Source organism: Falco cherrug, chromosome 3, assembly GCF_023634085.1.
Source record: "Falco cherrug isolate bFalChe1 chromosome 3, bFalChe1.pri, whole genome shotgun sequence".
NCBI lineage: Eukaryota > Metazoa > Chordata > Aves > Falconiformes > Falconidae > Falco > Falco cherrug.
In genome coordinates this window covers 55,690,624-55,701,849 of record NC_073699.1, presented here as the reverse complement: position 1 = coordinate 55,701,849, position 11,226 = coordinate 55,690,624, and the positions used below count along the sequence as shown (strand labels likewise).

The 11,226-nt window shown below is 41.4% G+C and overlaps 1 long non-coding RNA gene across 1 annotated transcript; it reads left to right on the top strand.

Annotated features, from left to right (window-relative positions):
- The first annotated feature begins 2,322 nt into the window (after positions 1–2,322).
- Positions 2,323–10,727, top strand: LOC114014356 (uncharacterized). Its single transcript, XR_003557815.2, has 5 exons — positions 2,323–4,424; positions 4,964–5,098; positions 5,463–5,530; positions 9,136–9,380; positions 10,657–10,727. It is a non-coding gene; the product is annotated as an uncharacterized LOC114014356 (long non-coding RNA).
- The last annotated feature ends 499 nt before the right edge of the window (positions 10,728–11,226 follow it).

Below are 11,226 nucleotides of genomic sequence, written 5' to 3'. Positions count from 1 at the left end.
GATTGTATGCCAGCATGTTGTAACAGCTTCCATACTTTGGTTTTGTGTAAATTGGAACATTTTTTTTCCGTAGAATGGATTAAAACTCCCCCAGACCTTTAAGCGTATGTGCCTCAGTGAAAGCAAAATCAAAGATCACATTCGCTTTAAAGCAAAGGACCGAAGAGCATAAGTATCCTTTAGTCTTACACTAGTTTTATGTATGTTCTGTGTATTTTATGAATTTCTCTCTGTCCACCAAAGTAATAAAAAAATCCAAAAAGAAAGTTGAATATCACTTCCATATTGACCTATCTTTGTTTTGAAGTAGATAGTTTTATTATATAAGTATTTCCATTACTGTGTTGGTACTGTAAATGCTAGTTTTATCACTTTGATATTTTTGCTATTTTTCCTGCAACTCTTAATGCTATTGACGGCTTTAATATAGCTGCTAAAACTGGCAAGAAGGTAAACACTTTGCATTGTCTCTATGTAAGAAACTTTGTGGGGAAATTTAGCTTTTAGAAAATGTATTATGTCAGGTAATAGCCATTCTTGCTGTTAGCATTGTCTCCCAATTCCCTTTTGCTCTGAGATTTGGGTTCTTAACTTGGAAGTTAAGAAAGGTAAGGAGAAGTTCAAATTCCTTCTTTCCTCCTTTCTTAATTATTGCATGTTTGTTTGTTATTTTTCCCAAGGTGAGTGTAGAGTAGCAGAGTGAGTTACTGATGTAAGTGGCAGTGTTTTTGCTTTGCAGTCTTCTGTTGTTCTATGCTGTGATGTGCCCATCAAGTCTTCTTGGTTCCAGTCCCTCTGGGACCTTCCTGTAGTTGCCTCTTATCCCTAGTTTTTGTCTCAAGGGTGTAGTTAAGTGGATTATGGTTCATGTTCTCTGCTTGACTCCCAAAAGCCGGAAAGCAGGGAAGTCCTAGCCACCATCTGCTTTTCCCCCATCCTGTGGATTTCTTTCATCTTTAATGAGCTCAGACCAAAACACAGACCACTGTGCTCAAGAGCTATCATAAATACTTCAAAGACATTTTTGAGCTAGCTGGGAAAGAGTTCTGCGACGTGGATAGATGTTCGATAGATCAAGCAATGAGCCCATGAAAAGCTGAGGATTTACAGAATCTGACAACTGGTTTATTAATGACAGTATTGTAAACATGAAAAGAAGAACAACTTCCTGAATGTACTTTTTTCACTGTAAATGGTGCAAGACATCATCCTTACCATTTTCATTTTAATTTGAGAAAATGCTGATGGAACCTTGTCTGCAGGATTGGCAGAGGTGTGTAGGCAGTTGGGCTGCCAAGGATGTGGTTAGTTGACAAAGCCATGGCATGGGTGGAGATGGTCTTAATCATTTCTCAGTAAACCAGCTGAAACTTCCATCTACCTTCCACTTCCCTTTTAAATTAACAAATGTAAGTGATTTTTAAATTACTATTACACTAGAATATTTTTTTATTATTACGCTTCAGAGAAGGGAAGATAATCCTCGAATCACTACAAATATGTATTCACTAGATATTGCAAGAAGAGACGATAGGTGCAGCGCTAGGATCCAGTCTTGCCCACCAGACCCCATGTATACTCTTCAATACACCAGGAAGCTCTGATAGCTATTTAGATGCCAGTGAAACTGGAAAAAGCTTTCAATTCCATTTGAGAGAAACCCTGTGCATGCCTTCTTTCTTCTTTTTTTTTTTTTTCCCCCTCCTTCTCTGATGTAAAGAAATAGGTACCAAACTTTGGGAGTTCCTCCTAAGATAATTTCTTGGCTTTTTGCAAAAAGAAGAAGAATAAAAAACCAAAAACCAACAAACAAAAAAACCCCAAGTCATGGCATTTGTAAAACGCTGAATATAGATCTACATTGGTTAGTGAAATATTCTACATCCTGGCTTACTCAGAATACTTCTCCTATGGACAGAATTTGAGTTTCAACTATTGCTCACAGGACTGTGTTGAAGGGTTTTGAAGCTTCTTTCCTTCCCCTAGTTCTAGAAGAGGTTTTAGCAAACATGGGGTTGCTAGAATAGTTTACATAAAGAAAAAGACATGTGGCATGAAAAAGTTGAGAACTTCTTGTATATTTATGTTTCCAGATACCCTAAGATCAAGTATTGAAATATTAGCAGAGCCTAAGTAGAAGCTGCAAGGGGAAATCGTTGACCTGGCACTGGCAGACAGGCAAGTTCTGCACGCATATGGCATAGCGATGGTAAGGGAGTCCCAGTATGAAATGTATGCAAGCCTTTGTAAGACTGATTACAGTAGGTAAGTTAATGTATGTTACGGTGAGATTTATAACTTCCTTTCTGTCCTCTACAGGCCAATGCAATTGGTGGCAATGCTAAAACTGAAAAGCATTATGCAAAAGAAGCTACAGGAGTTCAAAAGGCCACCATCAAATTAGCAATCAGCTTTGCTAAGAAGTAATCCAATACAAAGCAAGCGATAAATGCTTCAAGAAAAGCTTGGGCTTCTTTCCTTCATGAAAATGCAAAATGCTTGGTAAATATACTTGTTTTAGTTATTTCATTGTATGTGACACTCTGAAATCTGGTGGCAAAAACATTGAACTTCCTATAAGAAGGAGAAAACAGCCACCACAGGTTTGTGTTAATGACTTTATAGGAAACAATTCTATAACTGGTATACAAAATCTTGCAAAAATTATTCCAGGTGACACCTGTGCATTCAACTTGATGTATGAAGTGTCCCCTAACATCTGGTGGTACAGTGTTAGGTGACTTTTGTAGTGTCTCTGTAGATTGATAGTGCTGGGAGCTATAGTGATTGCTGCTCATTTATAATAGTGTAGACGCTGTTGGGAACATTTCATGCGGGAAGCAGTGTAGGAAGGTGTATGGCAACATGCTACTTGTGTGGGTTGTATAAGAAGTTATCATTGTCTTTGAAAATGATGAAAATAATAGCAATGTTTTATCCTGTAGTGATTCTTATCACAGTAATTCTGACATGCTGTGGTCCCTTTGTAGCTTAATAGCTTCTATTTTTATCACTAATGGAAAATACAGGCTTTAGAGTATATACAAAAACTTGCATCAGAAATGTTATTAAAACACAGTATTTTAGTTTTTGGAACAGTTACTTTAATACTTATTATGCACTACAAAGTATTGCCAGCAGGTTGAGGGAGGTGATCCTTCCTCTCTATTCAGCATGTCTGAGGCCACACCTGGAATGTCATGTCCAGTTTGGGCTGCCCAGTACAGGGGAGATGTGGACATACTGGAAAGAGTCCAGCAAAGGGCCACAAAGATGATGAAGGAACTGGAGCATCTCATCTACGAGGAAAGTCTGAGAGAGCTGGGACTGTTCAGCCTGGAGAAGAGAAAGCTCAGGGGGATCTTATAGATGTATTTAAATACACGAGGGGGTGCAAAAAGGATGGAGCCAGGCTCTTGTCAGGCGTGCCCAGTGGCAGGACCTGAGGTAAACGGGCACAAACTGAAATACAGGAGGTTCTCTCTGAAAATCAGGAAGAAAAAAACACAACCCTTTTTTACTGTAAGGATGACTGAGCACTGGCACAGGTTACCCAGAGAGGTTGTGGAGTCTCCTTCTTTAGAGATATTCATAAGCCACCTGGACATGGTCCTTCACAACTGGTTCTAGGTGGCCCTGCTTGAGCAGGAAGGGGTTTGACCAGAGGACCTCCAGACATCCCTTCCAACCTCTGTTGCGGTTTAACCCCAGCCAGCAACTAAGCACCGCTCAGCTGCTCACTCCCCCTCTCCCCTGGTGGGATGGGGAGGGGAACTGGGAAAAGCAGAAAACTCGTGGGTTGAGATAAGAAAAAATTAATAATTGAAATACATTTAAATATAATAATAATAACAACAATTGTAATGAAAATGGAGAGGGAGGAAGGAATGAAATCCAAAAGGAAAAAAAACCCCGAGTGATGCTCACCACCCATTGCCCACCACGATGCCCAGCCAGTCCCCCAGCAGCGATCGGCAGGCCCCAGCCAACCCTCCCCAGTTTATAGTCTGAGCATGGCATCCTATGGTATGGGACATCCCTTTGGCCAGTTGCGGTCAGCTGTCCCGGCTGCGTCCCCTCCCCATTTCTTGTGCCCCTCCAGCCCTCTCGCTGGCAGGGCCTGAGAAAATGAAAAGTCCTTGACTTGGTATAAACATCACCCAGCAAAAACTAAAAACATCAGCGTGTTATCAGCATTGTTCTCATACTAAATCCAAAATTAACTCTACGCCAGCCAAAACCAGGACACATTCTGTGGTGGTGGAAAAAACAGACATCTTCAAAACTCTGTTCATTTTTCCAGCTCATCATGTTTTGTGGGGGCTTTTTTGGTGGTGGTTTTTGCTTTTTTCTTTTCTCTTCAGTAACTCTCAGGTGTCAATGGAGAGAAGGGGCAGACTCCTATTTACCTGGCCTAACTACAGGTACCTAGTTTTTCCTATTGACTGTCTCTAGGCCTTCAGCTTGAATAACAAATTTTAACGGTGAGTATGTGCTTTAAAATTCAGCGAGCATTTCATCTCTCCCAATACAGTAGTACAGTAAGTGACTGACTTGGATGTTTAGAAAAACAGCACAGAGAAAACGGGTGAGAGAACAATATGTAAACACATTTTCCAGAAGTTAAGCAATTAATTTGCTTTGCATTAATGCTTTTGACATTAATTAGACTAATTTTTTAGTTTTAACGTTTGATCAGAGTCTAAAATACTCCTCTGCTCCCTCAAATATAAGAACAAGGCGAGGAGGGAAGAGGAAGAAAAATAATCTTGATCTTTTTATTATTTGCCAAAAGAAGTAAAAAGATAAATCCAGGTATTCTTTGCAGTCACTCTTTATTTTTGATCGACCGAGTAAACTAGCTGGTTTGAAAGATCTATGGAACTAAAGGAAGGAAGCAAGATTGCAGTTCCAGGTTCAGAAATCATGTATTTACATGCTTTTATGCTTTGTGTGTCTTAAGGGTGAATCAAACTATGAATTCCCAGTGGAAAGCCAGCAGTTCAGCTAAAAACCATGCACCTGCTTAATCTAAGATGATGTACGGCACAGAGAGGTGGAAATTGAATGCACCACTCCAGCAATAGTTTTCTACAAGGTAATATTTACGAGGTTAAAGGAAAGAAGGGGGATTCATGATTTGCCCTGATGAAACTGATTTGCTATGTCCTTTTTTTCAGTCAGTAGTGGTTTTTTGGGGTTTGGTTTGGGTTTTTTCCCCAGAGAAAAAAATAACCCTGCTGTAGGCTTATTTTCCCAACAAAGTTGGGTTACTCACCAGAGTGGTAACTCTTGAATGTTCTGTTTTAATAAATAAATAAAAAATTCTAATAGCTGGCATAACTACCTATGTGTTTATAAAATGCCAATAAACACAATTAAATATAGTACATATTTTTAAATATTGGGAAGTACCTAGTGGAGTATAGTTCTGACTGACATCTGAGCTTGTTTAATACTAGGGCACAGCATGAAAGAACAGAAAGACATCCCATATGCTACAACAGGATTCCAGCCTCAGTTTAAGGAGGTAGGTGAACACCAACACCAGTTTTAATTTGTTTGCAGTTGGATGTCAGTTTTTATTGGTGTAAGTTTGTGTTACAGCTTTTGCTCAGCCTTGCCATAGCTGGTGTCAAGCGGTGGGAGGGGATGCAGCCCCATTTAGCCCCTCCGGTAGCTCCACTGTTAGTTGCTGGCGGTCTTTTAATTCACCATCATCTGATTTATAAGTCTGATTCTATCTCCTTGTATCGCTTTGAAATGCTTTACAAATATTTAGCAGCACAGTTGTTGCCATGGAATGTAACTAAATAGATCAGAGCATCATAATTGTAAATCAGTTATGCTAATCATTTTGTCTTGCTCAGATTTTTAGTGCAAAAGATATTGCAATGTAAATTGCAGAAATAGAGAAGGGAAGAAGAATCTGAAAAGAGAAGAATACCTAAGTCACAGAACAATTTTGATAGCTGTTATAATGTTTTTTGCAGTTCTAAAAGGCAGTAATTGTCTATGGTGCCCAGAGCTGCTGAATGAATTTGTTTCTTTCTAAGTCCAGTTCTATAGTTTTCCTGAAACTTGATGGAGCTACAGCTGTGCTAAACCCAACATGCTTGCACTGAGCAAAGAGGCATATGTTCACTTAGTTTTTTCTTGCACATGTGTTTGCCACAAAAAGTTCATAACGTTTTTCAGAAGCTGATGATTGTCCACATTAGCATTGGTACAAGATATGCAAAATCTGTTAGAATGCCCCTCCCCCCCTTTTTTTTTCCCTTTTCTCTGTGACTTTTTGCAGATGGGATAATTACTGCTCCGTGGTATTACAAGTCCAGTAAAGTTCTGATTTGTATTCTGTTTCATTTATTAAGTGTTGCAACACTGTACATTATTAATGAAAAATAGATTAGCAATGTCACTTTCCATAACGCTGTATTATTATCAGCCACTGCAGCTTCAGCAATAAAACTGCTTTCTTTTAGTGAATTTTACCAGATAGCAAGTGGTATCCAGTATGACTTCTTAATACAGTGATGTAATTCTTAAAAAGTTGTCTTAGGTATTTTTTTTTTTTCTCTGTGTTTCATTAAGAATATATTTATGCCCAGTGGCCTAGCCTTTACTAATGCAAACCTTTTTTGCAGAGGCATTGTAACTGTACCTATTTCCCATCACTGTGTATTTTCCCCTACTGATTTCTATTGCTTGTGCCCGTTCCTCTGTGCTTTTTCCCTCTGTTCACTTAGTCTTCTGATCTTTCTTCCTCACTTAAAGCCCAGCTTGTGAGGTGCATGTGCTTCTGTGACCTTCCCACCTCATCAGATCGCTTCTGTGGCTTCATGACGTGGCTTTGGGTTCCCCAAACCAGCGGGAACTGCAGGTGCACAGCCAGGCCGCTTCTGTGGCTTCATGACGTGGCTTTGGGTTCCCCAAACCAGCGGGAACTGCAGGTGCACAGCCAGGCAGGCTTTCCTCTGCTGGGATTTGGCATGCCCTGCTGTGTGGCTCAGCTCCCTGTTCACTTGACACCCCTGTTGTTAGAAGCTCAGTGTAGTCAGCCAAGCTTTTTAGCTTAGAAGAATATAGAAGTATGTGCCTATTTCTTTAGTTGTACCTTCCTGTTCTATTTTTAAATGTTTTATAAGGTTTCAAAGCTGCAAAGTATTGTACCTCATGGAACAAAAAGTTTGACTTATTTATGTAAGTGTAATGTTTGGTTTGGCATTTGTGACCGTAATGTCCAAAAGAAAGAGGCACCTCCACAAAAAGATCATCAGTCAAGACAGAAAAAACAGGGCTGACTGTGGTGCTGACCATAAATTTAAAAAAAATAATTAAAAAAATTACTCAAATTGCAGATTTAACGTAGGGATGTGGTTACGGAGAATATTAAAGAGCCAGTTGTGATTTCACTTGGTTATTTTCATTAGTAAATAAATTCACATTTGCAACTGTATTCCCATTACTTCATCTTTTTTGTTATGTCTTCTATTCCTGCATTTCCAACTAACTAATTCTTTTTTTTTTTTTTTAAGTGAATATTTCTATTCCCTGATTTTTACTTCTTTTATCCACAGTATCTCATTTCTTTCAGCATCTTTTCCCGAAGAGCTAGTGTTCTTTGTTACGATTGAACTTGTTTCATGGTAAACTTAAAATTAACTTAAAATTAACTGTTTAACTAATGAGATTAAATCTGCACACATATTTCTTCCCTTCATGTTCCCATTACATGCTTAAGTTAATTCCATAGCGCTGCCAAGTCCGTCGTTTAAGAAAAGCTTAAGGCAAATATTACAAGTTTCTCATTCCAGCTAATTTGCTGGTTGTATTTAATTGATGATCTATCAATCGGAGAGAAAATAAAACTTTTGTAAAAAGGATCACTGACAGATTAAAAGCCCTGAAGCATATTACATAGATTTTACAGGGTTGTAGGAAACTAAAACCGAAGTGTTCGATGTGAAACTGACTTAAGATCTAAGGACTATAAAGGTCTGTCTGTGGAAGAGTTAAGTCTTGCTGTCTGGACATAAATTTTGGAGGGCAGGTAGTTGGTTTGTATTTTAAATATGCTATTTGAAAGCCTCAAGAAAGCTTAGAACAGCAGAGACTGATTCAATTGTGCACTGTGTAAGTCTCAGCTGTTGGAAAGGGGTTATGCAGACCAGACTACGGGCAGTATATAACCTAACAGCTCCTGGGAAGGAAATCTGAACTGTTGCTTGCAGTAATGCTTTCCTATGCCCGGAAGGTAAAAAAGATACTTCTACATGAATGTTGGATGAGTCCATTTGTGGGTTATTTGAAGTAGTAAAGCAAGTCAATTTGCCAAGGCTGGAGACATTCATGGAATGAACAGCTAGATCTTCAGCTGACTTTGAAAAGCAGTTACCATGTTTATCATTATCTCCTGGACAAGGTCTTGGTGGGGGGAAAAAAGTTGTAGACAAGAATAATGACTGGGTTCAGAGTTTTTCAATGCATGGATTTGATTTTTTAAATTTTTTTGTTAGTGGTAGCAGTCACCCAAGAAAATAAAGATTTGAGGAAAAAAAAAAAAGAAACAACCAAAACCAAACAAAATTCCATGTTGTAACTTTCCCTACCTGTGCTGTAACTTGTTAAGTTAGGAAAACAGCTTTAAAATTCAAGATTCTGTGTTCCTTGTTATTCTGACTGACTTTTTGCATTTCTCTTAACTTGGGTAACGAAGATTGCATACTGGTAATATTCAGTCCTCTGTAACACCTTTTTCCCATGTGGAAAAAGGACTCTTCCCGTGCAGTTTCGTAGAAAGATGGGTGCATCTACTTTAGAAAGGACACTTACGGCACTTTAGATTATGTATTCATTTTGGTTGTGATTTTTTTAATATTTTAAGATATGCATATTTCTCAATCTTCTGGGTTTTATTCAGTTGTTTTGGTTTTTCCCCTTTTTTCTTATCATTGTGCTATACCTCTTCCTGTGTTGCCTTTCATATTGCTTCCTTTGCTCCTTTTGCAGCCTCAGTATGTTTTTTCTCTTACTATGCTGTTTTCTGCTTCCTCTTTTCATGCTTTACTATGCCTTGCAGCTTTAGTGCATACACTTCTGTCATCTTCAGCTGTTTCTTTTTGCCTCTTCCAGATACGCTTTCACTCCTGAGCATTTACATGGGGGTCTCAGAAATTCCTTCAGAAGATTAATGGCCTCGACAAAGAAAAACTTGGCCTTAAGTAATAAAGCAACTGTGTTATTCCTGAAGTCCCAGAACAGTGGATACTGTGCCTTTCCCTTGCATCCTCCTCCTTCTGCCATCAGCAACTTGTTTTTTTGCTGGGACTGAAGTTTCCTTGTCTCCTGGTCTCTGAGCATCCTTTGGCATGTGGGAGGTAACTCTGGTTGTTACACACACACAGACAGAGCAACACAGCTTCATATGCATAAGAAGTGATGTAAATTGCTCAGAGTTGGCAGAACTCTAAAGGGTACAGAGACTGCCTCCCTCCTGTTATTCCATTGCCTCATCATCTTCCTAGCCTGCTCTTACACTTGGAAACTTAAACCATTGCTGCTGCTGCTGCTGCTGCCTCTTTGGGGCTTTGTTCTGGAATGGTAGGCACGGTGAGAGCACCTGCAATGAGGTAGAAGGGATGCTGTGTGAGAGAACAAATACTGTCTGGATCCTAAATGGGGGTGGGGGTAGGGTGTGGTGGTGTGCTCTTGAATATGGGCTTCTGTGGCACTGTGTTTCTTACCTGGTATGCTGCAAATGCGGGTGTGATAGCTGCGCTTTCTGCAACCTGTTAAAGTTATCAGCGTAACGACAGTGGTGAAAGCATGGTAAAACAAACTTGATGTGCATGTAAAAGATTAAGGCACTTATCCAGGTAGCCCGTGCAACTTATCTTCATGCCTGTTGTCACCTGTACCAGCGGAGTCTGGGAGGGTACGGTTGTCTACGTTGTGACCACACTGGAAAGTAAGCTGTAGCCACATGCTTTCAGTTCCCATCTCAAGCGATTTCTGTTCTGTAGCTGTTTTGGTTGCTGCTGACAGCATTTTAAAGCAGTAACACTGAAATTAAGTAAGGTTGTGACTGGAAATGGTCAAGAAAAGGAGCGCTTCCTTTCCTCCCAGTCTGACAAACCTGTAAGCAGCAGTGCATGGGAACTCTCTATCAGGAGACGGGAAAAAGAGTTGTATAATTCTTTGCATTCTGTTCACATTTTACATGATTTTTGAGCGTAGCCTCAAGTATTAGAATTTCTTGTCTACATTTCTACCTGAAAAACATAGTTGGAAAGGTGTTTACAAGAGTAATTAAACTGGAAACTGTTCTGCTGGATCTTGTGCTTTTTGTAATGCTGCAATGAACTGTACACCAGGCCTTGGCTTTTGTAATCACTTCTGCTGTGCTCAACTTGGGCAGGTGAGCAATGCCCCTTAAATTTTGTGGGTGAAGAGAAGCATGTGTGCAAGCATGCTTCAAAACCTACGGAAACTTAGTCCAAACTTAGCCACAACGCACAAACCGCTCAAAACAGCATTACTGAAGGTCACGCTGACATCCCTGTCAGATGAGCAAAAAGCTTTCAGTTACAGGCTGCGTGCAGTGTAGCCTTCAGAAACAGTTTGCAGAGTGTAACGATTGTGCTTGCTTTACAGGGGAGCGAGTTGCAACGTCCCTCCTCAGCCTTTCTTCACATCAAGCCCTGGGCGTGAAGGTCAAATGGTACAGCTTTGTCCCCTTCATCCCTACAGGTATGGCTTTTGCGGTTTCGGCCGGTCAGCAAGCTCAGCTCCGGGCCCGAGCTGACCGTGATAGGGGGAAGCCTTTTCCCCGCTGGAGCTCCTTCTGCTGTTAACAGAAGCCCCAGGGCCACCCGCAGGCCTGGCGAGGCGTGGGGCCGGAGGCTGCCCGGGCGGGGAGGCCGGTGCCCGGCCCGCCCGCGTTCAGCGCCGCTCCCCTCCCTGCTCCGCCAGCACCGGCGCTGCCCGCGGCGGCTGGGGCGAGCGCTGGGTCCCGCAGCGAGGCGGGAGCGGCGTCGCCTCCCCAGCGAGTCCCGGCGGGGCCGCGCAGCGCCGCCGTGGGGAGAGACCCCTGCCCGTGGGCACGTCCCGCTCCTCCCTAGCGCGGCCCGCCGAACCCCAGCAGCCGCCGGGGTCCTCACAGCGCCGGCGACTTTCCCGTCCGCGCCGGCCCCGCCGGGTGGCGGGTGAGGGTCCCCAGCCTCA